The sequence below is a fragment of the Pipistrellus hanaki genome, assembly GCF_964339955.1.
Source record: "Pipistrellus hanaki genome assembly, chromosome: 4".
NCBI lineage: Eukaryota > Metazoa > Chordata > Mammalia > Chiroptera > Vespertilionidae > Pipistrellus > Pipistrellus hanaki.
In genome coordinates this window covers 73,715,125-73,743,001 of record NC_140506.1, presented here as the reverse complement: position 1 = coordinate 73,743,001, position 27,877 = coordinate 73,715,125, and the positions used below count along the sequence as shown (strand labels likewise).

Below are 27,877 nucleotides of genomic sequence, written 5' to 3'. Positions count from 1 at the left end.
TCTGGGGGACTGGTTGCACAACAATAGGAATCTACCGAACACTACGGAACTGTCTGCTTAAAGATGATGGAGATGGCAAATTCAAAAATAATAACAGCAGCAGCTGCTACCATTTATCGAGAGCTATCCAGCGGCACCTGCTACACCAGGCCTGGCGATGCGTGTCACCGCGCCCATCCCCGACGCCGTGACTGGTTTCTGCAGGCTCACACGGAGTCCAGGTCCATTCGCACCGAGCTGGTGGACGTTACAGGGACACAGGCTCCAGCTCAATCCCGGGAAACACTTCCCGTGGAGGGCTGTCCCCAAAGGAAAAAACAGCTGCCTCGCAGGCCCTGGTCCTCTGTCCCTGGCGGTTCCCATGGTGGAAGGAGACCATGTATGAAGCTCATGCTTTTCAAGGAAACCCACTACCTGCGAGGATCCTTCCACCAGTCATGGCCTGGAGGTCACATGGACAGAGGTCAAGGACGGTGCGGTCTGCTTTGTGGAGAAAGGGAGGCAAGCTGATACACAGGATTGCAAGGGCAAACTCCCGCCGCTTTAGAAAACAAACGCTTCGTGCTCTTTAGTGATACCCTTAGCGCCACGGGAGTCAGAGCTGGATGGGCCCGCCTCCATGTGCCTCTTGGAAAACCGAGGCCTGGAGGGGGGAGGGCGGCGGCCCAGACCGGCAGCCCCAGCGCGGGTTCACACCCGGCACAGTGGGCGCTTCCGCGTGCCTAACGGCCGTGCAGGCCACAGGGGCTTTCCTGGTCACCGGAGGGGCCTGCGAGGCCGTGGTTGGCAAACTCCTTAGTCAGCAGAGCGGCAGACCGCCGCTTTAAGGGAGCCAACGTCCATGTCTTTAGAAACGGGCAATTCTTCTGACGGCATTCTGTGTTCGGCGTAGCGCCCACGTGTTTGCTTCCACTGCGTTCTCCCTGGTGTCTGATCGTGTGAGAAAGACATCAGACATGAAAACAAACCGCACCTCAGGCAACGCCCGGCGGAATCGCTCCGTATGAAGGAAGAATCACAGCACAGGAGGCCACAATGTAGGGCTCAACCTGCAAATGGTCCAGACAGGCTGAACTCGGTTGTCAGACATCAGGATGGTGGTCATGACGGGGAGGCAGAGGGCAGATTGGAACGAGGCATGAAAAGGGCTCTGGGGGGCTGGGAATGTTCTGTTCTTTAAAAAAAAAAAAAAAAATCCTTATCCAAGGATATATTTATTGATTTTTAAAGAGAGAAAAAACAAACCAATGTGAGAGAGAAATACCAATCTGTTGCCTCCTGTACATTCCCAGATCGGGAATGGAACCCATAACCTAGGTAATGTGGCTTACCCGGGCAGGGGACCCGCAGCCTAACCTTTTGGGGTACGGGATGGCACTTGCAACAGCAGAGCCACCTGGCCAGGGCAGGAAGGTTCTGTTCTTAAATCCGGGTGCTAGTTTCCTGGGTGATCTGGCTTCCAAAATGTGTTGAGCTGTTGACTTAACATAGCATTTCCCCCTCCATAACGTTTTAAGAAGACAGCAGGGGTTGGGATTCCCCAGGGAGGCAGCGAACAGGAATGTTGCTTTTTGGCACACCCCATCGCAAGAGTTTTAACCGAGTTGCCTACCCAGTGACCCCGCACTTCTATCAGTGTATCCTGAGAAAATCATCTGAAACCAACGTGGACTTGTGAAGGCATTCCATCAGAGCGGGTCACACACGTGTAAATACAACCGCGCACACAAAAAGGAACAGCAGACACGCCAAGCACCCGGAGGGGGGCGGGCGGGGTGCTGAAACCAGCGCGGCGCAGACTGACCTCGGGGACACACGCGGGAGCCTGGGGTGCCAGCCCCGGGCTGTGCGTCTCCGCGGGCTGGATCACCGGGGACTTCGCTGCCCTTTCCTTTTCAAATTCTGTGAGTTATCTGAGACATCACTTTTGCCGTTTGGAAGGGAATAACAGAAACCTCATTCTTAGGAAAATATATAAAAAAATAACCACCAACTCACCCCCATAGCTGCCCCTCCCCCAGGGCAGGAAACCGGCCCCAGGCTGGGCCAGGGCAGACCCGGGGCAGCACAGGCTGCTGCTGCTTCCTGGGGAAAGGGGGCGGCCTCCTGCCCTCCCGGAGGAGGGGCTGGGGGGCGGCAGGTCGTGGCCTGGCAGGGGGAAGCCCCCTCCGTGTACTTAGCTCAGGATCCCTGAAGGCAGGGCTTCACCCCTCTCAGGTGGAGAGGGGGGTCCTGAAGGTGGGTGTCCCCTCTCGGGCCGGGCTCCCCTGGGCCAGGCCAGGGCCGGGCCTGTGCTCGGAGCGCGGAGACAATGAAGGCAACCCTCCACGTCATGTGGTGCCATGTCTCTGCCCCCCCCAAGGAGCTGGGTGCAGGGTGCTGCTGGCAGGAGAGGGTGCCCTGGCTCTCGTGGGCAGACCGCTCTCTGGGGTCAGGTTTCCAGCCCTTTATTTAAAGCCCCACGGTGGCTCCCGGCGGACGGGCAGGGGCAGCCGCCGCCTGCGTGACCAGGATGAGAAATTGCAATCCCGACTCGGGCCTGCGTGCCTATGGCAACTGGCGTCGTGGCCTTGGAGACTAATCTCCAGGCTGCCAGCCAGCAGGGGCCTCTCCGGGAGGGGTGGTGCTCCCGGCCGAGGCCCGTGGCCGACCACCGGGACCACCTCCTCTCCCCACGGGAGAGGGGGCATCTGGCCTGGCAGAGGCTCCTGGCCAGGCTCAAAGCACACCGGTTCCCACGGCCACAGCCCAGCCACCCTCCCTCCCTCCCACCTCATGGCCACACAGGCACACACACAGCAACACCATCACACTTCACCCTACACCGCACTGGGACAGACAGATCTCTAGGTGCTCCTGCCCTTGACAGAGTTCCAGGCTGGGAGGACATAGGGCAATTAGGTTGGGAGGGGGGGAAAAAAAAGGTTAAAACACAGAGTGACACATCTTGATTTGAGTGGTGGTTACATGGGTGTATACACAGGTTAAAAAACACATCATGCTTGGACCCTCCAGACTTAAGCATTTTACTGTAAGTAGATTATATGTCTGTCAAAGATAAAATAATAATAATAGTAATAATAATAATAATAAGACACACACAAGAAGCACGGGGTGCCAGGGGGGAATGGCAGGGGAGGCGCCTTGGAGGAGCTGACACCCAAGCAGACAGGAGTGTGATGTCATGGGGGAGAAGTCCGCAGGGGAGGAGCAGGGCCAGGGAACGGTGCCCAGACATGGCTCATCTGCCATGGGATGGCTGTCCCGCCCCCTGCAGGGCCCGCCTCCCTGGAAGTAAATGCTGAGCACATGCACCCAGCCCCGTCTGAAGGAGGGCCATGGGGCTCAGGCGGGCTGGTGACTGGGGTGGGTCACTGGGTCTGGCTATGCACAGCTCAACTGTCCAGGGCAGGAAGTGGTGGGCAAAGAGACGGGCCGTCACCAGGGCTACGCCAGGGACCTCGGGAGACATCATTTAGGGGACAAGAACGACCAAAAGGATTGGAGCGGGGGCAAGACAGGGCCACTCTAAGGGGTTCCGGCCGGGTAGGACAAACGACGGGGACAGGGCTCGATAAGGGAACTGGTCCTCATCAAGCCTCTGCAATGGCCTGGGCCGGAGATGGTCAGGTCAGAGGCAGATGCTGGGAGCGGAATGGAGAGGAGCAGAACTTTCAGATGGATGGAGAGCCCTAAGGAGTTCTGGTTCCAATGATGGAGTGGAGGATGGGGTCCCCAGGTCAGCAGGGAACAGAGGGGAGGAGGCTGTCAGATCCCTAGGGCCATCTGTGGGTGTCAGAGGCTGGGGGTGTCGAGGGGACTGAGGACGAGGGAGAGCTGAAGAGTCAGGGGAGGGGAGAAGGATGGGTTCTGGAGGTGGGAGACCGGAGGCCAGGAGGCTGGCCAAGGAGCCCAGAGGAACCCAAGGGCTGGGGAGACAGACGAGGGAGCAGGGAGCTGTGCAGAGGCTGAGTGGGAGGGGGTGGAGGCCGTGGGATCCGGGGGAGAAAGGAGGTAGAGAAAAAAGTGGGGTATGGAGGGCTCACAAGGGCTTCATTCTTTTTATTTTCTTATTTTATTGATTTTTACAGAGAGGAAGAGAGAGGGACAGAGAGCTAGAAACATCGATGAGAGAGAAACATCGACCAGCTGCCTCCTGCACACCCCTCACTGGGGATGTGCCCGCAACCAATGTACATGCCCTTAACTGGAATCGAACATGGGACCCTTCAGTCCGCAGACCAACGCTCTATCCACTGAGCCGAACCGATTTCAGCAAGAGCTTCATTCTTTATGAGGAGGAAGCACGAACCAATGGGATGGACGGAGGAGACACTGTCTCTCAGCGGGAGGCCGGCTTCCAGATGGGTTCCAAGGCCTCTGCACTCAGGACACGGGCCCAAAAACTGAGCCAAAAGCCCAGGCCCTCTGCCAACCTAGGACAGCGAAGGGTCCCCAGAGATAGCTCATGTCCCCAGTGAGGTGTAGGCAGGATGGCAGCGGCTGGACCCAGAGGGAGGCAGTGGTCTCACCGGCCTCCATAAAGGTGTGCGCACCTGGGCCTGGGGGCAGGGATTTCCACGGCCGTGCCCAGCACCAGCTCCAACAGTCCATGCACACCTGCTGGGTGGATGAGCGCATGGCTAACGCGAACGGGAGGCCCGCAGCGGGGGCGGTGCGAAGACGCTCAGCCAAGCATGACGTCCTTGGCATCCGAGGCCCTCCCTGGCACTTCCAAGTCCACCACACCCACAGCTGGTCAGCCTGAGGGGAACCAGCTGGGTGCCGGGGTCAACCAAAGCTGGGCGGGGAACTCTCCGTGCCTCAGTTTCCTCAAGAGCGAAACAGGGCCACCAGTTCTGCTGCTGTGCCCCGAAGCGCCTGGCACGGGGCCCTGAGATCACAGGCGCCCTTTAAAGAAACGCAGCGATGACTGCCTGGCGCTGACATCACCTGCCGGGCTCCTGCCCTCCCCAGTGAGCTCACTGCGTCTCCTCAGCACAATGACACTGCTGTTCCCCCACATGCCGGGACCTGGGCGGGAAATGCAGGCCTGGCGCTCAGTGGGCGCAGGGGACCCTGGCACCCTCTCTGCCCCCCGGTCCTGGGTGATCCCCCGCAGCTCAGCGGCACAGGGGAAACCGGTGCTGATTCTTAAGCATCTGCAGTGCTTGGGGGCTGGGTGTCAGGAAACGGTAGGAAGCAGCCAGCCCTGGGTGGTGCCAGGCCCTGGGGTGATGGCGTCCCCAGAGAGCCCCCTTGCCAGGCGGAAACAGGCCTCAGAAGGATGAGCAATGCAGATGAGGTAGCATGCATCAGGCCCTTTCTTGTCAGGAAGAGGCTGGGCAGAGCAGGGCTCGTCCCTCGGGGCTGATCTAATCCTGGCAACCGGGCCCCACTCCCGAGCTGGCGTGCTCCCTCTCCTCCTGCGGGCTTCCACTCAACCCAGTGCCCGCCTCTGGGCAGCTAGGGGTGGGGAGCAGGGCTCCCAGGGCCGGCTGTGCCCTGCTGTGGACGAGGGGTCAGGAGACCTGGCTTCCAACTCCAGATACCACTCGCCCTCTGGGCAACACCCCTCTCTGGGCCTGTTTCCCCCTCTGTGCCTCCGAGCTTGGGCTGGAAGTGTGTGAGGGTGTGCCCCCTGCCAGAGGGAGAGGGGCTGCAGACAGGGGCCAGGCTTCCTCTCGGGTCACAGTGAGGTCCGAGGCGGGCTTCCTAGAGGCACGGTGGGCCCTGACAACCAGAAGGGACCCTCAAGGTATGGAGCTGTCATTTTCGGAGCCAAAAGTGGGGCTCTGCTGCCAAGATCAGGGGCCCTCAGGGGTGGTGGGGAGGGTGATGGGGACAGCAGAGGGGAATTCCAGGAGCTGCTAGCCCTCCGAGCAGACCCCAGGCTCCAGGCTGCCCGCCTCATGTGCAGCAGCGGACCTGGAGCCAAGAAAGGGGAACGCGTTTTCCTGCCTAAACAGTAACCCCCTTTGAAGTCTGGGGAGAGAAAGTCGCTGTTCTTCCAAAGCTCCGTCCCCGCAGAGGTGCAGGTCCGTGAGGAGGGGGTGCAGGTCCACGGGGAGGGGGTGCAGGTCCGCGGGGAGGGGGTCGCAGGCCCTGCCCCTGGCATCCTCATGCCCACCCATGGGCTCTGAGGACCGGCTTACAGAGGGAGGACCCTCCTCACGGGCTCCCCGAGGTGGTGGGCAGCAGTGGGCACCTGGCCACAAGCCACTCCAGCACCGGGCCTGCCCCCTGCCCCCATCCCCCCACATCCATTTTCACTAAAGTCTCAAGAGCACTTGGCAGCAGCATGAATGTGGACGCAGCCCACACGGGCAGGGACTCAACACCAACACCAGCATAAACCTGGGCCTGCATCCCCGAGACTGTGTTCTCCCCTTCTGGGGGGGGGGGGGGGAGCGGGAGTCACCACCCAAGATACCCATCTGCCCCATCCTGGTCTTCTTTAGGTACTTCCTACAGTGAGGGCATCGGCCGCTCTTGGCAGACCCTGAGGGCTGTGCCTCTGGGATGCAGCCGGACAGGAACGAGGTGGGAGGGACACACAGGATACAGCGTGGGTTTCCCGGGGCAGACATCAGTGCCCCTTCTCTCCTGCCTGTCCCCGGGGGGCCACCAGCCGTGCCAGACTCAGCACCTGCCCCCTCCCGCCTCCGGCAGCATCTGAGCCACGCTGCCCCCCTGTGAACTCGCATCTCATTTGGGGTTTTGGAGGCCCCGACCACTCTCACTTCCCTAGGTTTCCCATCCACCAGCTGACGGCAGACAGGGGAGGCTCAGGGGCACCTGCGGGAGGGCAAGGAGACTTGGGTCAAGAGTCACGCGACGTGGCTTTTGGGTCTTGATTCTTTTAACTCCGGAACCGTAGTCACGTGTCTTACCGGGCCCGAGCCTCAGTTTCCCCGTTTGGGAAGGAAGAGGTCCGCCCATACTGAGGTTCCTTCCAGATCTAAGAGTTCCTGGCTCCAATCACATGGCACACCCCCTCCAGGGGGCTCAGGAAGAGGGGAGGGAGAAGGGAGTCCGAGGGAGGTGGCAGTAGGCCCCGCAGTAACTCTTGGCCCCAGCCCCAGGCATAGGTCACATTAGCCATCCCCAAGGACAGACCCAAACTCAACAGCTACATTTGAAAGGGAAGGTGGGACCGGGCTGGGCAGCGCTGACGGTGCGGGGCTAACCAATCGTTCCGCGACGGCAGAGGCGGAGGAGACGGTGAAGCAACTTCAGAGACAGAAGGGAGTGCAGGTAATCATGGTGGTGAACACAGAAGGCATTCCCATTAAGAGCACCATGGACAACCCCACCACCACACAGTATGCCAACCTCATGCACAACTTCATCTTGAAGGCCCGGAGCACCGTGCGTGAAATTGACCCCCAGAATGACCTGAATTTCCTTCAGATTCGCTCTAAGAAAAATGAAATTATTGCCGAAACCGGTTTGGCTCAGTGGTAGAGCGTCGGTCTGCGGACTGAAAGGTCCCGGGTTCGATTCCGGTCAAGGGCATGTACCTTGGTTGCGGGCACATCCCCGGTAGGGGGTGTGCAATAGGCAGCTAGTCGATGTTTCTCTCTCATCGACGTTTCTAGCTCTCTATCTCTCTCCCTTCTTCTCTGTAAAAAAATCAATAAAATATACTTAAAATAAAGAAAGAAAGAAAGAAAAATGAAATTATGGTTGCACCAGATAAAGACTACTTCCTGATTGTGATTCAGAATCCAACTGAATAAGCCACTCTCTCTCAGCTCCACACATCATTCCTTACTTCAATGCCCCCAAGAATAAGAGTGTTAATCATGTCAACCAGCTGGCAGGTGGAAACCACCTTGGAGCCCCTGCGGACCAACCCAAGGACCGGTGTGGCTGCAGCGCCGCCCGCCCCAGGCGCCCCTCTGCTGGCCGGGCCCCCTGACTCCCGGGGGGCCTCTTCCTCACTCTCCGAAAACGAGAGCTTGTGAGAGGCCCACACCCTGCTTCCTCCTGACGTTCAGTGCACTTTGTTGCCCTTGGAAAAGGCTGCTTTCCTTTAACTAAAAATAACTGAAACGTGAATGAATGAATGAATGAATAAATAAATAAATAAATAAATAAATAAAATAAAATAAAATAAAAGGGAAGGTAGTTGCCGAAACTGGTTTGGCTCAATGGAAAGAGTGTCGGCCTGCAGACTGAAGCGTCCTGGGTTCGATTCCGGCCAAGGGCATGTACCCTGATTGCCAAAGGCAGTTGATGGGTGTTTCTCTCTCATGGATGGTTCTAACTCTCTGTAAAAAAAAAAAAAAAATCAATAAAGTATTTTTTAAGAATAATAAAGAAATTGCCGAAGCCAGTTTGGTTCAGTGGTAGAGCGTCGGTCTGCAGACTGAAAGGTCCCAGGTTCGATTCCGGTCAAGGGCATGTACATTGGTTGCGGGCACATCCCCGGTAGGGGGTGTGCAGGAGGCAGCTGGTCGATGTTTCTCTCTCATCAACATTTCTGGCTCTCTATCCCTCTCCCTTCCTCTCTGTAAGAAATCAATAAAATATATTTAAAAAAAAAAGAATAATAAAGAAATAAAAATAAAAGGGAAGGTGGTGCCAACTAGAATGAGTGGACAGTGAACCCGGCATAGGGTTAATCTGGGAAGGCTGGCCCCACTCAACTCACTTACTGGTGCCCAGTTCTCTCTGTTTTTACAGAGAAGGCAAAACTGTGAAAGGAGAAGGATTCTGCCCATCAGCACCTCAATCTCCACTGTGCCTCTAGTCAACCCACCCCTACCCCTAAGCAACCCCTGATCATGGTGGTGAACACAGAAGGCATTCCCATTAATACATTTCCCAAAATGTCAGTTTTACATTTCCCAAAATGTCATACACATGCAACCGTACCGGATGGAGCCTTCCGGGTCTGTGCCTTCCACTCAGTTTACTGCTCCTGTGATTCCTCCGCGTTGTCTGCATCGAGTTCACTCACATACAAACTAGCATCCCACGGCATGGACGTACCAGGGTGTGTTTATCCAGGCACATTCAGAGTGTTTCCAGTTTGGAAAATTATGAATGAAGCCACTATAGATATTTCTATTCAGGTTTTGATATGAAGATAAGCTTCATTTCTATTGGGTAAATATCTAGAAAGGGAATAGCTGGGTCATATGGTAAGTGCACGTTTAACCTTTATACACACACACACGTATATTTTACTGATTTCAGAGAGAAAGGGAGAGGGAGAGAGTTAGAAACATCAATGATGAGAATCATTGACTGGCTGCCTCCTGCACGCCCCACACTGGGGATTGAGCCTGCAACCACAGGCATGTGCCCTGACTGGAATTGAACCCGGGACCCTTCAGTCCGCAGGCCGACCCAAACAAGCCAGGGCACGGTTAACCTTATAAAAAGATGCCAACCTAGAGACACCATTAGTGGCTGCCAGGGGGCTGGGGTTTCTCCTGCGGTGGTAAAAAAACACTTTCTGGAATTAGACAGTGGCGATGATTGTACAGCCTTGTGAATACACTAAAACCAGTGAATACTTTAAAATGGTGAGTGTTACGGTGTAATTATATGCCAATGAAATAAATAATTTCCAAAATTGGCCATACCACTTCACACTTCCACCAGCAGTGTATGAGAACCCCGGCCCAGGCCAGTTTGTTTGTTTGTTTGTTTTTAGTTAAACAATGATTTTATTGCTCGAGTACATTTCCAATTGGGGGGCAGGACTCGTTTGGTCTTATAATATCGAGCCAACCGATGAACACGGCTCTCGATCAGAATCAGACGGAATTTAGCTTCCTTATCCTTTCTGTTCCTCTCAACAGCTTTCTTAATTAAATGGTAGAGATCCTCAGGAAGACCGGGAGCAAGTCCTTCAGACTTAAGAATTCTCAGGATCTTTTTTTAAAAACATATTTTATTAATTTTTCACAGAGAGGAAGAGAGAGGGACAGAGAGCTAGAAACATCGATGAGAGAGAAACATCGATCAGCTGATCCCCTGTACCCCTCTCCCCCACACCGGGCCCGCAACCAAGGCACACACCCCTGACCAGAATTGAACCTGGGACCCTTCAGTCTGCAGGCTGATGCTCTATCCACTGAGCCAAACTGGTTTCTGCAATTCTCAGGACCTTACTGCCTGTCACAAAACGTACTTGTGCAGTGCCATGCCCCTGCCAGTTTTAAAGGTGAGAAGTCCCACAGCTCCTTCTGGGCTGGGAAGCATGAAGGAGCGAAGGCCCTGAGGCGGGACTGGGGGAGCCCTAACTACAGGCTTCTGGGCCTGAGCAGAAAGGTCTCTGAGTGGGAAGGGGAGTCAGGGTGGCGTGGGAAGTGACTGACGCTGCCCTCCACAAGGTGCGGCCCTGGGACTCCTGGGCAGGGGCACCTGACGGGCAATGTAAGTCTGGGCTGCAGCAGAGCCAGAAGCCCATCGGCAGGGCGGGGTTCCTCATTCCTCTTCCTGCTCCTGGAGAAATGAAAGCATCCCCACTGGTCTAGGCCACAAGGGGCCAAGACTAGAGGTCTGCTCGCCCACAAGCATCCCTCTCCCGGTCCTCTCCCAGGAGGCCAGGGAGCTGGTGCCTCGGTGTCCTTCCAGCTCCCTTGCCGTTAAGAGAGATGGGCTGAGCCTGTGCAATATCGGAGAAGTCCCCGAGGAGGGTGTGCATAAGGCAAAACCCTTATGAGAGGAGAAGAATTCTGCCCTCACGCCTGCTCTCCATGTGAAGCATGGGTGTGAGGGCTGGAAGGGAGGCAGCCATCTCATAAGCATGAGGCACACGTAGGAGGACAAAATTCAAAACGCTAGATCAAAACCATGTGCTAACACTTCACACCTAACAGGGTTGCTATAATCAAAAAGATGGATAATGCCCAGTGTTGTCAAAGGCATGGGAAAACTGGAACCCTCGTGACACCGCCGGTGGGAATGTGAAATGGTGCAGCCATTTTGGAAAGGAGTCTAGCGTTTCCTCGAAACGTTAAAATGTCATCACGACCCACCAGTTTTACTCCCAGGTATTCAGCCAAGAGAAATGACAGCACAGTTCACCCAAAACCTTTCCCACACGTATTTACAGAAGCGTTATGCACAACAGCCAAAAGGTAGAAACGACCCAGATGTTTATCAACTGAGAAATGGATAAAACAAAAACAAAAATGTGGCATATCCATGAAGCAGAAGATTCTTCTGCCATGGAAACGAATGAAATTCTGACGTGGTTGTGGGGGAAGAGGCGAGGGGGTGGGGGAGACCCCATGAGTCTGAATTTCTTCTTGGGGTGATGAAAACGCCCTGATATTACATAGTGGTGAACACTGCACAACTTTGTGAGTATATAAAAACACGATGAAGAATACCTAGAAGAAATTAATTTTAAGATAAACTAAAAACAAAACAAAGCAACATGCCAGGGAGGACAAGAACCCCTGAAGGCACCACTGTGCCCCAGCCAGCCTCCGACCACCCACCCCCGAGCTTTTTCTTGAGGAATAAATAAACCCCTTTGTTTAAGCTTCTGCAGTCAGGCTTTCTATTCCTGGGAGCCAAACACACGCCTAACTGAGGGACTCGTAGTGTGTGTCCCACCCCCCCACCCCCCGTCACCCAGTGAAACTAGGGGGGGCTCTGTATAGCGGGCAGTACTCATCCCTGGTGGTCAGGACTCAGCTAAACGTCAAGTTATCCAGCACAGTCATGGCTGGTGGCCTACAAAATGCCACCCTATACGCGAGCACACACACATGTGCACACACACACACACAAGAGTGTGTGTCCACACAGCTCACAGGACTGACTGTTCGGAGGCTCCACACTTGTGTTCTTTCCGTGCACACCAGCTGCCCTTCAGAGCGGAAACCCCAAGGAGCTGTAGACAGGACACTCCCGCACCTCTGGATGCCTGAGAGCCACAGCCAGCAGGGGCAGCCCCCGGGGAAGACAGGGGGGAGCCAGCAGGAGTGGGTACAGAAGGATGGAGAAGCTCTTCACCCCTCCAAGGCCCCACCCAAATCCCCAACACCTGGCTCACTTCTAACTCACGTCATCAAGTTTGCCCACCCTGCCTACTCCTGGGTCCAAATCCCACCCACCTTCCAGGGTCAGGCAAAAAGTCGCCTCCTGCAGGCTGCCCTGAGCATGGGCTTATCTCACCTACCCGGAGGGCAGACTCTCCAAAAGCCAGGCGCAGGGCCCACCCCTCTGGGTAGCCCCAGCCGTCTCATCATGATGCCCGATGACACGCCAGGGGGCTGAAGGGTGGACAGGCCAAGGGCGCAAACCAGTTCTACCCGCGGGGCTGCCCCAGCTTGCCGAAGCAGAAACTGAGGCACAGCCTACCCCATGCTCTATGGGCAGATGGTGCTCCCCACAGGGGCAGGTGCTAGGGGAGCATGGGAAATGATGGTGTCCAGTTCCCCTCTGGGGTCATCATGACATAGTAGAGGAAAATGCCCGTGGACGAAAAAGGGGTCCCAGCGAAGGTACCCCTCACAGGTGACCTGATCACACACTCCTACCTGAGCAGGTCATGGTGGTTCATGGCACGTAACTTCTCAGTAAAAGGCTTCTCTCTCTGCCTTGAACAAGCCCTGTCCACTGCTTCTGTGCATCCAGGGTAGCACGTCTCCGAAATGCCCCCTTCCCGCCCCTTCTACAGGGGACCACCCTCCAGCAAACACACAACCTCGTTAGCCATCCTGGAATCCAATTCCCATCTTGCTTTCTCTCTCCACCCTCCTGTAATCTTCCTTATGTTACCTCCTTAATATCAAATGCATAAAAGAAACTGCAAACTGGTATTCTCCAGAGCATTTGAGATCTTGCTCCCCGGCATATGTTATCAGTTTGGCTCAAATAAATGCTTATAAAAATTCCTTACAGGTCTGGCGGCTCCTCACGTTGACATACTCTTAACTGAAATGTCGGCCGGCTTCCCCCGCGTCCCCCCCACAACCGAATGTGCTGATCCTCCCAAGAACCCTGCTACGTTGGCATAACCATCCTCATTTGTCCAAATGAAGCTCAAAAAGGCGAAGTCACTTGCCTGAGGCCAGACAGCAGGCTGGTAGTAGAACTGAGGCTTGAACCCTTGTCTGTCTGGCGTCAAAGGTCCTGGCGGTTCCGTGTCACCCGACTGCGAAGAGGGGAAGCCCCGAGGCAGCCAAAGGGACCCCCCAGGAGGGGCACTGGCTTCCCACCCAGGGCAGCTAGGAGCATCTCCCTGTCTACCGTGTGCTGAGAGCAGCGTCTGCGGGAGCAGCCGGCCCTGGCGGGGATGGCCTGGGATCAGAGGGCGGATGTGGTTAGCCCACCTGCCCTGAGCCAGGGAACGGGGCCACCACCTCCTTCCCAGACGCCCTATCTCTCCCAGCCTGGGCCTCTCTGCGGAAAGCCGCCGCACCTGAAAAACCAGCTCTCGGATAAACATGAGAGACATCAGCCTGGCCCAGCCACAGGACCCCCTGGGAGCCCGCCGGGACCACCCTGGAGCCAGGTGGGTGTCTGAGCAGGGGTCCTGCCTGCTCAGGGCACCACCCAGGAGCAGCCGAGGGCCCTTCTGCACAGGGTGAGCCTGCCACAATCTTCCTAGGCTCCCCGCAAGCACAGCCATGGACGGGGCTGGGGTGCCGGTCTTCGAGGACACGGGTGCGGGTGGGAGAGGAGAGTGCAGGGGGGTGGTGCTGGGAGCAGCCCAGCTCATCAGGAAAAGCCAACGACACTCTCTCTCTCTCTCTCTCTCTCTCCAACGACTCTCTCTCTCTCTCTCTCTCTCACACACACACACACACACACACACACACACACAATGAGTTAAAAAACCCCGAAATCTCTTAAGACACCCACGCAGGCCTGGTTATCACCAGGGAGCTTCCTTTTCTTAGGAAGCCACGAGCCCTAGACGACCAATAATCTCTCTCGGGCCTTTCCTCCGCTCAGGCATGGCTGTTCAGGGCTTCCACGGGGTCCTGTGGCCCCCACTTCCTGGGTGGTCAAACTGAGGCTCAGCTGACTGGGCAGCCATACAAGTCACACGGAGCGGGCAGGCGACAGAGCTGGAATCCACTTGCCTGGAAGCTTCTGTGACCGACCGACTGAGGAGCCAGGGCCCACCGCACGTGTTTGTCAGGTAACGTTTTATTTAGAGCCCCAACAGACAGCTCGGATAACAGGGGCCCCACTCAGCCTCAAGGGGGGCACAGGGAGCCGGGGGCACAGGGAGCCGGAGGCACACACACCCCGGCCCCCCCCTGCCCCCCAGGCAGGCCCCCAGGCCCTCCAGGGCTCTAGGAATTCCACCAGCTTGAGTTCCCCCCACAGAGCGGCAGCATGCTGGTCCTGCACACCAGATGCTCCGGCTCTCCCGTTTACAGATGACCAAACCGAAGCACAGACACGTGAAGTCACTGCTGGGTGACCCTAAATCCTGCTCACAACTGTCTTCCCTACCCCGCAAAGCCCTGCCCTGGTTTTCAGGAAAACACAGAATTTCTACCCCAAGCAGACAAGCTACAGGAGTAGAGAGACCAGAGACACATGGCTAGGGACCCCCCCAGCCTCCAAGAGGAGTGGGGTGCAGAGATGGGTGAGACACCCCAGGCAACAGACGGCTCCCCTCCCACAGGCCAGCCCGAGCATCGATTGTCTCAGGAGCCCACCTGCTTGGCGGCGGACCCAGCCCCGAGGGCCGCGCGGGCAGGTGTAATTTCACCCGGGCTCGCGGTATGTGCGAGTCACCAGAACCGGAGGATGAAATTCCAGCTCTGCGGACGGACCGAGGCACGCAGCTCTCCTGGCCCGGGGCCGCTCTCAGAGCGGGCGGGATGAGGTGCAGGCGGTCACCTTGCGGAAATGAGAAAAGGGCACTCTTCCTCGGGGTGGTCCTGAGCAGAACGGGACTTTGGCAAGCCAGGTGTGCTGTACCCACACTCCGTGGGGGGCCCACACGGTGGAATACTACTCACCAGCCAAAAGGAACCCGCGCCTGACATAACGGGAGGGATGCACTGGGCCCAGCGAGCAGAGCCAGGCAGGCTGCAGACTGTGGGGTTGCACTTACAGGACGAAGGGACCCTCTGGAAGATGCCACACAGACAGAAAACACACCAGGGGTTGTCAGGGGCTGGGCACAGCGGAGAGGGCGGCTACACATGGGCTGGAGGGTGTGGGAAGAGGGAGTGTTCTCTGCCTTGACAGGGGCTGGACTATGTGAGTGCGGGCACTGGTCAAACTCCTTGGCTGGAACACTTACGACGTGGGCACTTCCCTGGCTGTACATCATCCCTCAACCACACAGACAATTGGTAGGCGAGCCCCTGCTACCTGCTGGTCTCCTACCCGGCACCCCGAAGACCTGGCGCCCGTGCAAGTTCCTCACTGGCTGGTGGATTAACGGGCAGGTGGACTGATGGACAAAGACCTCCCAACCCTTTATGGTGGTCCTGTAAGCAGCCAGAAAATGTTCCTTGAGACTCCACTAGACCTCAGCCAGCACACAGGCCTGGCCCTGCAGACGCCTCCAGGAGAGCAGCAGTCCGAAGGGTGTCCTCCAGCTATGGGCCCAGGAAGGACAAGGGCCCAGCTGCTCTAGCTCACAGCTCACCGTCCCCCCACCCCTCCCTGGCTGTGCACCTGTGAGAGCCCCAGGACTCGCCTCTGACTTCCTAGCCCGTTTCCACTCCAGGGGTGACCCATATATCCACTAGCGGCTGTGAAGTCCCCACCATGGGACACCAAGTTCACCAAACCACAGCACCACCTTGGGGCTCAGGCAGAACAGGGCAGGGAGGAGGGTATCATTTCCATGTTACATATGAGCACACACCTGTACTGGGGAGGAGGGGACATGGCCACGAGACCCCGCCCTGCCTCACTTCCTAGCCATGCTCCCCACCACATTCTAGGGTCCTGAGCCTAGCACAGGTGCTGAGGGGTGGGGGTTCTGCCTCGATGGCAGCATGGCGGGGAAGGGGGCAGCAATTCCCAGCATCCAAAGGGACACCCCTCAAACCTTCCCCTACCAGCGGCTCTAGAGACAGGATCTCCAAACCTTGAAGGTGGGCCCCAGAGAAACCGCCTCCCAGTCCTCAGGCCTAGCTCTGCAAATCTTGTCTGCAAATCCTACTCTGGTGTCTGATACGGTGGTTCCTGGCAACTCCTCTCCTCCTAACATCTCTTCGTACGCTGTATGGACCACAATGACAAAACCAGGGCTGCCCAGGCTGGCGACCCTGAGCACCCACACCTTTACACCGAACAGGAGATCTGGACCACAGGCCCGAGAATGCCTGAGCGAGGAAATCAGAATCAAAGCTGCTCAATTCAAACTCACTCCAGTCCACCCCCAAAGTCTTGGCCCCAACACCAGGCCTTAGCCACCACCTGCGCTCCTCCCTCGCCCCCAACCGTCTCAGTCCCAAAGGCTGGAGCTGTAGGGTGGCCAGTTAACACAAGACCCTAGGTCAGTCTGAACTGTGGGTGAACAATGAGTTTTATCCTCAATACAGTATTATTCGTTGGTTATCTGATGCAAATTTAATTGGGCATTCCATTTTTTTTTTAATCCTCTCTGTAGGAGATGCTTATTGATTTGAAAAACAGAGAGAGAGAGAGAGAGAGAGAGAGAGAGAGAGAGAGAGAGAAACATCGATCCATTGCCTCCTGCACGCACCCCGACCAGGGAGCGAACCCGCAGCCTTTGGGTGTTCAGGATGACACCCCAGCCAACTGAGCTACCCTGGCCAGGGCGGCATCCCTGTTTTTATTAGCTAAATCTGGCAGCCCGAAGCAGGTGGTCCTGAAGGAGGGAGGCAGGTGGGCACACAAATAACTCTGGACCAGCCAGGCCACGCTCTGGCCATGAGGAAGGGTGTCTGGAAGGAGAGTGCTCTGTGCCTGGGACACCCCCACCAGTCGCTCCCAGCCTGGTATGGATCAAATACGGCCTCACGAGCTCATTCAGGAAATCTAACTCAGGACAAGTGCTCAGCCCCTGGCACCACCCTCCCCCGGGCTCTGAGCCTCTTTGCTGTCATCACTGTCACCCACAGTACGGAGTCTGAGATGACCAAGTCCTGGCCCCGTGAGCATCAGGATCACAGACAGTCTCAGCCAGACGGCCCTGGGAAAGAGGAACCTTGGTGCCCAGCCAACGAAGGGTCTGGCTCCCCTTGAGACCCACCGAAAGCCCCCAACACCTCTACTCAGAAGTCTCCACACGGCCAAGGGGGTGACATCCCTCTGCCTTCCACTAGGTTCACCTCCTCCTTCCCCCACGCAGACCAACCCTTCCCACCACGCCACCCCAGCTTGTGAATTCCTGCTGGGAATTCCCTTCCAATCTCCCCAAGGTCCACGGCTCCTGGGTCCCCCATCCCGAGCCCTTGGCCCTGGGTCCTGCTCTGCTTTGCAGTGTTTGTGGACTAACCCTGCAGGTCTCGTTCCTGGGTACCCCCACCCTCCGAGGGCCCTGCAGGCCCCATGGTGCTAGTGGCACACACTCCTAGCTTCTCTCAGAGAACCTGACTGTCCAAAGCTGCCGAGCATCCCAGGGAGAGATGCCCACGAATGGCTGAGTGGGAGACTGAGAGAAGCAGGATGGAAGACAACTGGGGGAACAAAGCCCCAGACACAGGTTCAGGGGTAATGGGGAAAGGAGGACCCTCTGGGAGGATGGGGAGCAGGAAGTTCAGGGGAAGAACCTGGGATCCCTACCATTGTGGAAGACCTGTCCGGAGATGAAAATGTAGGAGAGAGTTGCTTAGCAATGTGGGCCAACGCTCTGGAGTAGGCCTTCATTCATTCATTCATTCATTCACTCAAGTAGCCATTCAGCAGATATTTGGGTACCAACCCTGGGGCACCAAGGAATCAAAAGCAAGCCCTGTTCCTAGGGCAACCGAGGAAACAGCCATGTAACTTCTGAGTGAGCTCAATGTTGGGACAAAGGACAGGATGTCATGGGATCAGAGAAGAAGGCAGCACTCTGCCCAGCCCTAGGGACATGACAGCTAGCTATGTGCTGACCAGCGAGAGGAAAAATACATATTCCACAACTCCTGCCCTCCCCCAAGCCTAGTCAGGCAGCGCCGTTCGAGACACCCTCCTCTCCCCCTCAGGGGAGGCTCCGGAAGAACCTTCTAGGTAACGGGCACAGCAGGTGCAAAGGCCATTCAGGAAAACTGCAGGTTTCAATGGGTGGGCCAGCGGGCCGAGGGTGGACAGAGGAGATGAGCCAGGCTGAGAACGAAGATGGAACGGGAGGCGTGATCTGGTCACACTTAGGACCTGAATGCCCCAAACCGTCACCCACATCACCCTGAGATTCTCACCTGGAATCTCTGACAACCAGTCAGTCCTCTGCCAAACTGGCCACCCTGGATGCCGGAGTCAGGCGAGGGGTAAGAACCACTGCCGCCGAGACCCCGCTATTCACACCTGCCTCCCCAACTACATCCACGCACCAAGCACTAACTGCCACCGTGTGGGGGCCAGCCCAGCTCGGGAGACTGCCTTGCGTGAACACACAGGAAGTGTCTGTGATGAGCACATTGCAATAAATGTCCTCTCCTCCGGCATCTAAGGAACAGCCACACATCTTAAGTAGGTTAAGTGCGCCCCTACAACGCTGTCTCTGAGACCCAGTTTTGCAACCTTCGGCCCCAAGGTCTCCCGCATTTAATGGCTGGCTGTCGAGATCCAACTCTTCCTCGTTTCCTCCACGGGGCCCCTCTGGGACCCTCGAATCCGAGCCGAGACTTTCTAGGTCATCCTCAGAGCAGGCTCCAGGACGGGGTGTGGTCTTCCGCCTCCCACATCCCCCAAAACAGGTCGGGGGATCTGACATCCTACTGCGTTGGTGCAGGGTCTGTTCCTCAGTCCCCAGTCCCCTGTTCAGAAGAGGTCAGAATCCACCTTGCCCCCTCCTGGACCCTGCCGTGGGAGGCTCACGGTGGCCCCCGGATGGACCCCATCCTTGCTGCCCTGTGCCCAGCCCCTCTGGGCCAGCTGCCAGCAGCCTCCTGCTTCGAATAGATAATCAATGCCGGCGCCCTTTCCCGGTGGGAATGACGCTGCTGAAACAAATGGGCTTCTCGGAGGCCCCTCCCAAGCCCTGAGGCCCAAGGCCATGGCCACGGAGCGGCCAGTCCTGGGCATGGGGTCACCAAACCCACGGAGGAAGATGATGGTCAGTGAGAGCAACTTCCGGCCACCACTTCCTCCTGCAAATGCCACCCCTCCCGAAACTGCCCAGGCCCACCTCTCTCCGTGCCGCCAGGCCCAGGCCAATCCCCAGGCAGCCCCAGACCCCACATCACCCTTACCACATTCCGTCCTAGGCCAGCGCTCCTCCCCCCTGCAGGCAGGGAGACGCCCTCTCAGGTAAGCTCCCTGACCCCAGCTCCCACCCCACGTCTGGTCCCGGGAGGCTGGGACTCAGGGCCAGGTGTCCAGAGCTTGAGCCCACTCCAGCGCTGTCGGGAGGGCAGAACGCTCAGCTGTGATCCCCCTTTGCCCTGGGCCCAAGCCAGTGCATCGTCCCTTTCCCTGGCCCCAGGCGGGCCTGCAGAGCCCAGGAGAGGCATCGAGTCCATCGTTCCCAGGGACTGGGGATTGGGGGTGGGCATCAGCGCCCTGAGGCCCTGAGGCCTCCCGGCAGGTCTGCAGGAACTCAGAGATGGCCCACAGATGGGGCACCTCCACTGCTCCTCCGAACCCTTTGAACCCCCACGGAGTGTCCCCCAACCAGGGGTTCCGCTGCCAGCCTCAGGCCAGGCCCCTCCCGAGACTCCCAACAGGAGCCACTGTATTCGCTGTGCTGGACTCTGTGAGTGGGGGGCGCGGGCCGGGGGACGGCCCAGCCCGAGGCCGGCAGAGGCGGGGGGAAGGGGCCCACGGCCTTCCCAGCCCCCTCAGCTCCCACCCAGGCGCCCGCCTCCGCGGGCAGCACCACTGACCTCATTCGCCAACCGCAGCAGCCTGCGGGCGCCCGGGGAGCCCCCCACCTCCTCCGGGAGGGCCCGGGGTGACAGCTCCGGGCTCCGGACCCCTCCAGGCAGGTGGGGGCGGCCGCCCCTCCCCTCCCCCGGCCCGAATTATAATCCCGGTCACGTGCCTCCCGATGCACCTCAAAGCCGGACCCAGATTCTGGAACACCTGGAGGGGGAGGGGCGGGGGCCCCCGGGGTGGGAAGAGAGGGGAGAAGGGCCCGGGCGCCCGCCCCACCCGCAAAAGTTTCTCTCCTACCTTGGAGGATCCCCAAGCGCTGCTGCCAGCGGCGCCCCGGCCCCGGCCCGCGGCCAGGACGCAGCCTCCTGCCGCCGCCGCCAGAGTTAATCCGGGGGCGCGGGGGGCGGGCGCGCGGCGGGGGCGGGCGCGGGCGCGGGGCGCGGGGCGCGGGCCGGGGAGGGGGCCGCGACGGGGGCGCTCGGCCGGCCGGGGGGCTGGCGCTCGGCGGCCCCCACCCCCGGCGCGGGCTGCGGCGGAGGGCGGGGCGCGGCGCGGGGAGCGGAGCCGGGAGCGGGAGCGCGGGGAGGCTCTTTGTTCTGTAATCCCAGTAAGATTGCCAGTCATTCGCCCCGGCCCTAATCCCAGCCCCGCGCAACACCACCCTCCATTGGCTGTCATTTACATACGGGATTAGCCCGCCCGGCCCGCCCCGCGCCCCGCGCCCCGGCCTGGGCACCGCGGGGGGAGCGCCGCCAACCCGCCCGCCCCGCGCTCCCGCTCCGCGCCCCACGCGCCCGCCGCCAGGGGGGCCTGCGGGAGGGGCGCCCGCGGCCTCGCGCCCCCTGGCTGCCCGGCTGGGTCCCTCCATCCATCGCCCTGCGCCGGCTGGCTAGGGCGGATTAGAAAGCAGGGGCGCAGGGACCTGGAGGGTCAAGGTCACTCAGCGGGCGCGGGGAAGAGCTCGGGAGCAGAGGCCAGGGCCTGGAGAGGCCGAAGGCCCTGCGCCTCATCTGGGGAGACTGGATTCGGCGCAGCTGGTCACTCCCGCCTTCCCCGATTATCATCGCGCGGTGGTTTGGCCCAGGTGCCTCTTTCAGCCTTTGTCCCCTGGGATGTGGAGGAAGGCAGGGACATGCCCAAGGTAGCAGCAGATCCGATGGGACACACCGGGTCTCATCTTGTCTGGGCAGCCCTCCTCCTGATCCTCTGGCCAGGTGGTGCCACCACTTTCCCCCACCATAGCCGGTGTCCTGCTGGAATCCGGGAGCACGCCTCCCTCCTCGCCAAAGCCACCATGCATGTTAACTCAGCGCAAGGAATGCCCTGAGCCCTGTGTTAGGGCCTTGCTATGCTGGGCACCGCAGGGAGGGACACAAACCACGGGCGCGGGAGCTCCTGGCCTGGACGGAGAGCCACATGTAGACTGAGAACCTGCTAGGTCCCAGCGAAGCACACAGGGTCTACCCCAGCCCCCTGGGGCCCGGTTGGACACAATGAACATTTGGTAAGGGCTAACAGGCTGGCCAGAGCTCCCGCTGGCAAGTCTACAAACCCACCAGCCTGAGAGCTCCTCCCAGGCAGGCCATGTCGCCAGTGCCCAGGCTGAGGCCGAGCCCAGTGCCCGCTGGATGCCTTGCTCACAGAGGGTGTTGGCCTGAGAAGTGGGGATTGGGAATGAGGCCACAGACACTCCCTCCATCCCATGCTGTCCCCTGCCCTTTTGGGGTGCCTCCTCATCTGACCCCGCATCACCAGAAGGCCTGGGGACACTTGGAGGTATCCTGTTGTGTAGTCCCTCTCAGAGCCACATCCCTGCTTGCCCTGCGCTGTCCCTGGCATGGCAACCTGACGGAGGGGAAGAGCCAAGGGCAGGAGCCTGATTGTTCAGGTTCAAATCCTGGCTCTTCCTCTTACCGTTGTGTGACCTTGGGCAAGGCAGGCCACTTCTCTCAATCTCCCTCTCCCCTTCCTGAAGCCTCTCCGTCGACCATGGTGAGGCCCCAGAGTGGACAAAGTGCGGATGGCCATGCTTGTTAAGCGTCTACGAGGCGCTGGGCATATTTCATAGAAGATCTCTGTTCCTTGTGCTAAGCCTGCAAGGGGTGTCCTATTGGCCTCATTTTACATTGAAGTCAAGTGACTTGGCTTAGGGACATTTAGCATGTGGGTGGCACTGCTGGGACTGGCTCCTCATTCTGCCCGTTAACCTGATTCACACCTATACCCACAGAAGAGATCCTGGGAGTAAGGGCTAGGAGAAATTGATCCCAATAAGACTGGCTGGCTAGGCTCTTGGTTTCTGGGTAAAAAGCTTCCTGGACCCGAAGCCCTGGGGGAGAGATCCAGAAGTCTTAGGCTCAGGGGCCTGGAGGAGCTGAGACGTGGTGTGTGCTCAGTACTGTCCTCTGCAGGCAGAATCCAGAGCAGCAGTAATACAAGTGGGCTGTTGTGGGTGAAAGCCAGCCACCCTTCTGGCTCTGGTTTCTCTTAACCGTGGGAACAGCCAGCCTGACCTTGTCCAGGCAGAGACTTGGGGCAGTGTGGTACAGCAGGAGGCCCTGGCCTGGCACGTCCACGCCCCATTCAGCCACATGTGATCGGGGTATGAAGGCTGGCTTCACGTTCACGGGCTGTATGTCCTAGGCTTCTCTGGACCTCAGCTTCCTCATCTGTAAAATGGAGCTAAGACAGTCCTTCAGAAGATTGCTATGAGAATTAAACGACATATAATACAGGAAAAATGTTTAGCAATTACCCTTCATAAGGGTAATTCTCACTTTTAAAAAATGTGTTGGCTTCATCTAGGGACAAAATCATAGAGTCTTTGCTTGAGCTGCTCTTCCTGGGGAGATAGAAATGCTCAGGACAAGATCACAGACATGGACATTTTTGTTACGTTCAGCTCCTTCTCCTGCGAAGAGCAGCCCTGGCTCCCTCAGTGCGAGGAGAGTTTGATTAAGAAATCCTTGCCAGCCAAAACTGGTTTGGCTCAATGGATAGAGCGTCTGCCTGTGGTCTGAAAGGTCCCAGGTTCGATTCCGGTCAAGGGCATGTACATTGGTTGCAGGCACATCCCCGTTGGGGCGGGGTGCAGAAGGCAGCTGGTGGATGTTTCTCTCTCATCGATGTTTCTGATTCTCTATCCCTCTCCCTTCCTCTCTGTAAAAAAAATAAAATAAAAATAAATAAAAAATCAATAAAATATTTTAAAAAGAGAGAGAAAGAGAGAAGTCCTTGCCAGTGGCTACTCCCCACCTTCAGGAACGTACCTTGCCAGTCTATGACGCACATGTGCACGGGCCCGGCCACATCCTCTCCCAGGCCTGGCCAGGTCACCCCAACTATAGAGGTGTGGAAACTGGGGCTCCTCTCAACAGCCCTGAAGGCACAGGACTGCTCCCTCGGCAAAGCCCTTCCCATGCCCCCATCACTTAACCAGGTGGGCCTGACAGTCCCCGGGACACAGCGGGGAAGGTGGGACGCGGGGTCATTTGCAGAAGTGAGTGTGTCCTGGCTGCTGTTTCCCCATCAGCCCAGGAATGCCGAAAGCAGGAGCTGCTTTCTTCCTCCGGGGCCTGGTTCTCCGACCAGCAGACTGGCCACCAGGGGCAACTGCCCACAGAGACTCACACCCTGCTCCCCAGGGTGTGGGCCCAGTCCTGGGCGCCTGACCTCCTCCATGCATACTTCCTTTCCCACAGCCCGAGACCCGTGTGTGGTTGGCAAACTGCGGCTCGCGAGCCACAGGCGGCTCTTTGGCCCCTTGCGTGTGGCTCTTCCACAAAATACCACGGTCTGTGCGAGTCTATTTTGAAGAAGAGGCATTAGGAGAAGTTTACGTTTTAAAAAATTTGGCTCTCAAAAGAAATTTCAGTCATTGTACTGTTTGATATTTGGCTCTGTTGGCTAATGAGTTTGCCGACCACTGGCCTACACCGATCCTGGCTCCGTGTTCCTGGAAGGTGAGACTCCACGAGGGGGGCGTGGGCAGGTAGAGGGGTAGTCCAGCCATCCCCAGCAAGGTAACCTTCTCTGAACATTGAGGCAAACCCAGAGGGAGCCTTGGTCTGTGTTGCCCCGCATGTGACCACCAGGGACCTACGGTGAGAACAATGAACCCAACACCCTCATCGGCAGTACCAAACCCCCTCGGTGGACTCCCCACCCCCACCTGCCATTCCTTTTTATTATCTCTGTGGCTTTCCTTATATTTTCAGGAATATGATTTTTATCTGGTGATTGCTACCTATCCTTTAAAAATGAGGCCAATGGCTTCTGGGATCAACAACTATTTTTAGAGCAGCATATCTCCTGTTCCATCTTAGAAACCAAAGGGAAAATAAAATTCAATGTTTGGAAATGCGCGTTCAAGGCAGCGTGCAGAATCCACGAAAGAAGGGCAGGCCCGGTGGCCATAGGCTCAGTAGCCTAAATGTCAATGTGCTGAGCAGGGCACTCAGGTGATGTGGGGGCCACCGAGGTGACCCCCAACCTCCAACCTCCTCCCACCATGAGGGGCTGCCCCCCAGGCCTCCTGTTATCGCCTTTCCTCTCCTGCCTGAGCTTCATTTGTTTTTCTTTTTTCTTTTTCTTTTTTTTTTTTTTTTTTTTTTTTTAATATTTTTTATTGATTTTTTACAGAGAGGAAGGGAAAGGGATAGAGAGCTAGAAACACCAATGAGAGAGAAACATCGATCAGCTGCCTCCTGCACACCCCCCACTGGGGACATGCCCACAACCAAGGCACATGCCCTTGACCGGAATCGAACCCGGGACCCTTGAGTCCTCAGGCCGACGCTCTGCCACTGAGCCAAACCGATTTCGGCTGTTTTTCTTTTTTTGAGTCTTTGTTTCCATGGCTTGTCCAGGCTTCTGAGGACAGAAATCACTTCCCTCGCTGGGGTTTGATAAGCAGAGTAACCAGCCTCTTAGAGTCCTCCAAGCCTTCTGGAATCCTAAAAATAAAGCCCCAGGGTTGGGATTTCGGGCACTCTGACAAGCTGGGGTGGGGACAACCTGGACAAAGGGAGGCCTCCCATTGGGACACGGCCGAACTGCAGTCCAGCCTCCAGGCCCCGGGGCAGGCCCTGGTGAGCGGCCCAGGGCAGCGCTGGCCTAAAGAGATAGGACGCGAGCCACAGACGCATGCCACAGAGGAAATGTGACGTTTCCTAGAAGCCATGTTAAAAAAGTAAGAAGCAGGTGAAGTGAATTTTAATCATATGTTTTTCTTAACCCAATATGTAAATTATATGCTCATTTCAACATGTGATATTTTTTAAATGGAGGTAGTTTACATTTCTTTCCTTGAGCTAACTAAGTCTTTGAAATCCAGTGTCAATTTCACACTCACAACATCTCACCTTGGATGAGGCAGGCTTTAATATGTGACTAGCAGCTATGCATTGGACAATGCAGGTCGGGGTGTGCGTGTGTGTGTGTGTGTGTGTGTGTGTGTGATAATTTTCCAAACCTTTTCATGCCACAAAGCCTTTTGCCAGTAGAAACTCGGTTCTTACCAGAGGTCATTGTGGTGCTGCTGGGTTGGGTGCAGGAGAGGGTCCTGGAGCTGCCCGCTCAAACCCCTTCATCTGCTAGTTCCTCTGAGAACTGCTCCTCAGAGCAGACATTAAAAATACTAACAATGGGGGTGGGAACCTGGTGGAGGAGAGCAATGGGGGGGGGGGGGGGTTGAGGAACATTTGTAATAATATGAACAATAAAAATTTATTTAAAAAAAATACTAACAGTGATGATAACTGGCATTCTGTGGAAGAAATAGGCTCGGATGGGTGCCTCGGGTTAGTCAACTCCACATGTCCAACATCCAGCAGTGGGGTCACTGAGGCTGCCTGTGCGGAGCTGGGGCAAGTGGGAAACAGGGCATGCCCCTCAATCACCCCCACGAGGGGTCCCTGCTTCCCAGGCCCCAGCACCTCCAGACTCTCACCTGGGCCCAGCCCCAAGCCTGGCAGCAACCAGCAGGCTTGTTTTTCTAGCAGCTGCTCTGCTAAGCAAATCTATAATAATAAAAGCATAATATGCTAATTAGATCAGTTGACCTTCTGGATGAAGCCGGGCTGTAAGGGAAGCCCGGGTCCCGGGTGCCAGAGGGAGGCTGGTGCCAGCAGCCGGGAGAAGGAAGGCCTACTCTTGCATGGTTTTCATGCATCAGACCTCTAGGTTAGTTATAAATTCGTGACAACTTAGAATAGGGGTGTCGAACTCAATCAGAGAAGGGGCCAAAATCTAAAATCCAGCCTAAATCGCGGGCCGAATGGTTTACTGAACAGTCATAAACTGACAATGTCATAAACTGACAGCGGAGTGCAGTGATGACAGCGCGGTGCGGGCCACATTGCAAGGCCTGGCGGGCTGGATTTGGCCCGCAGGCCTTGTGTTTGACACATGTGACTTAGAACAACTTCAGGGCCAGAAGAGGAAAAACAAGGGAATGCTCTTCAAAGCCACCTGCCCAGACGCTGTTGGGAAAACCAAGATCTGTCAGAAAGCTCACTGGTGGGGATTCTGCTTATGCATGTCTCTGTGGAGAGTCAGGCAGAGGGGACTCAGAGCAGCCAAGCACTTACTCCCTGTTCGACGCTGAAACAGCAACATCGTTTGGGGTGGTTTCTCCTCTGAGCCTCAGTTTTCTCATCTGCAGAGCGGGTTTCTCTCGCAGCCAAGGCCTACAGTGAGTTCAGCTCCAGCCTGGTGAGTGGTCTCAGGCAGCAGAGACAGAGGTGGCAGGTGGGCAAGCCAGAACTGGGCGCCATGTGGGACTTATCTTCCATCTCAGCTCTGCTTGCAGGGACCTGGGCCTCACTGTTCTCATTCTGTGTGCTTGTTAAGAGCACAGGTCCGGTCCCTTCCAGGTGATGTGTTGGCTCAGACACAAGGGTAGAAGAGAGGCTTGGGCTTTGCATGTTTTAGAATAGCGTCCCCAGCTCTATTCAAGTTTGGAGGGTATTGGCCTTCACGCTCCTGGAGAGCCATTCGAGCTCTGGCATGTGTGGTCTAACACACAGCCATGCAGTACCGGCCCTCGGCTCACCCCTTGCGCATGGGGCACTGGATGCTGGCTCCTCTGTCACAGGCTGCCTGACTGGCCCTGAGATGGTAGGGCCCTGATGCCACACCAAAGCATCCTCTGCACCTAGCATCACCTGTCCTTGCCCCTGGGAGCTCTGGGCCAGCAGAAGGGGCCCTTGGTGCTGGAGCCAGAGGGGGCACTCAATTCATCCTGAGGAGGGAATGGGAGTGGCTGAGGCCCCATGGGAAATGGTGAACCAGCTGGACTTCAGCTTCCATGCCAAAGACCCACTAGTTTAGGGCCCCAGCACAGGTTAGAAAAGTTCTCTCCACCCCAGGATTTTCCAAGAATGCAGGGCCCTACTGCACCCATCTCACCCCAGAAGACTTACCACGCTGGTCTCTTTTTCTCCCCCACCTGCCTCCCATACTCCCAACCCCACAATGTTGGCTCAAGTTCTTGCTTTTGCATCAGTGAGTGGAAGTGGGCCTATGCATGGTGTCTTTGCATGCACAGTCTTTCTAAACCCAGGTCCCTGCCTGCCCCAAGTCAGCTCCTCATCCTCCAGATCTCAGCCTTCCTGGCTGCACAGACAGGGCCACTCACCCCACCAAGTCTCTCAGGGACCCTGAGGAGTTCTCAGCACTTGGTCTGGTCGAAATTTTACCTTGGGTGAACAATCCCTGCCTGACTCACCCGTTGAACACTAAGCTAATGTGAGGACAGAGGTGGGGGGTGGGGTGGGGATGGTCCTTGTGCATCTTGGCATCCAGCCTGGCGCACAGTAGGGCTCTACAAACATTTGCTGAGTGGTTGAATGAATGAAAACGGGATCCATGTTTCGCCCTCAGGTGACTTGTTGGACCCAGTTGTCTCTCTGTTTCTCTCCATCTGTTTGTT

At 57.1% G+C, this 27,877-nt stretch overlaps 1 protein-coding gene across 3 annotated transcripts in view; it reads right to left on the bottom strand.

The window, feature by feature from the left end:
- GTF2IRD1 (GTF2I repeat domain containing 1) overlaps nt 1-20,383 on the bottom strand; it is a 99,138-nt gene extending 78,755 nt beyond the window's left edge. For all 3 annotated transcript variants that reach the window (XM_084881977.1, XM_084881979.1, XM_084881978.1), the window contains exon 1: nt 20,242-20,383. The gene's annotated coding sequence lies outside the window, so the exon portion shown is untranslated. The remainder of the gene's footprint in view (nt 1-20,241) is intronic.
- Between the last annotated feature and the right edge of the window lie 7,494 nt (nt 20,384-27,877).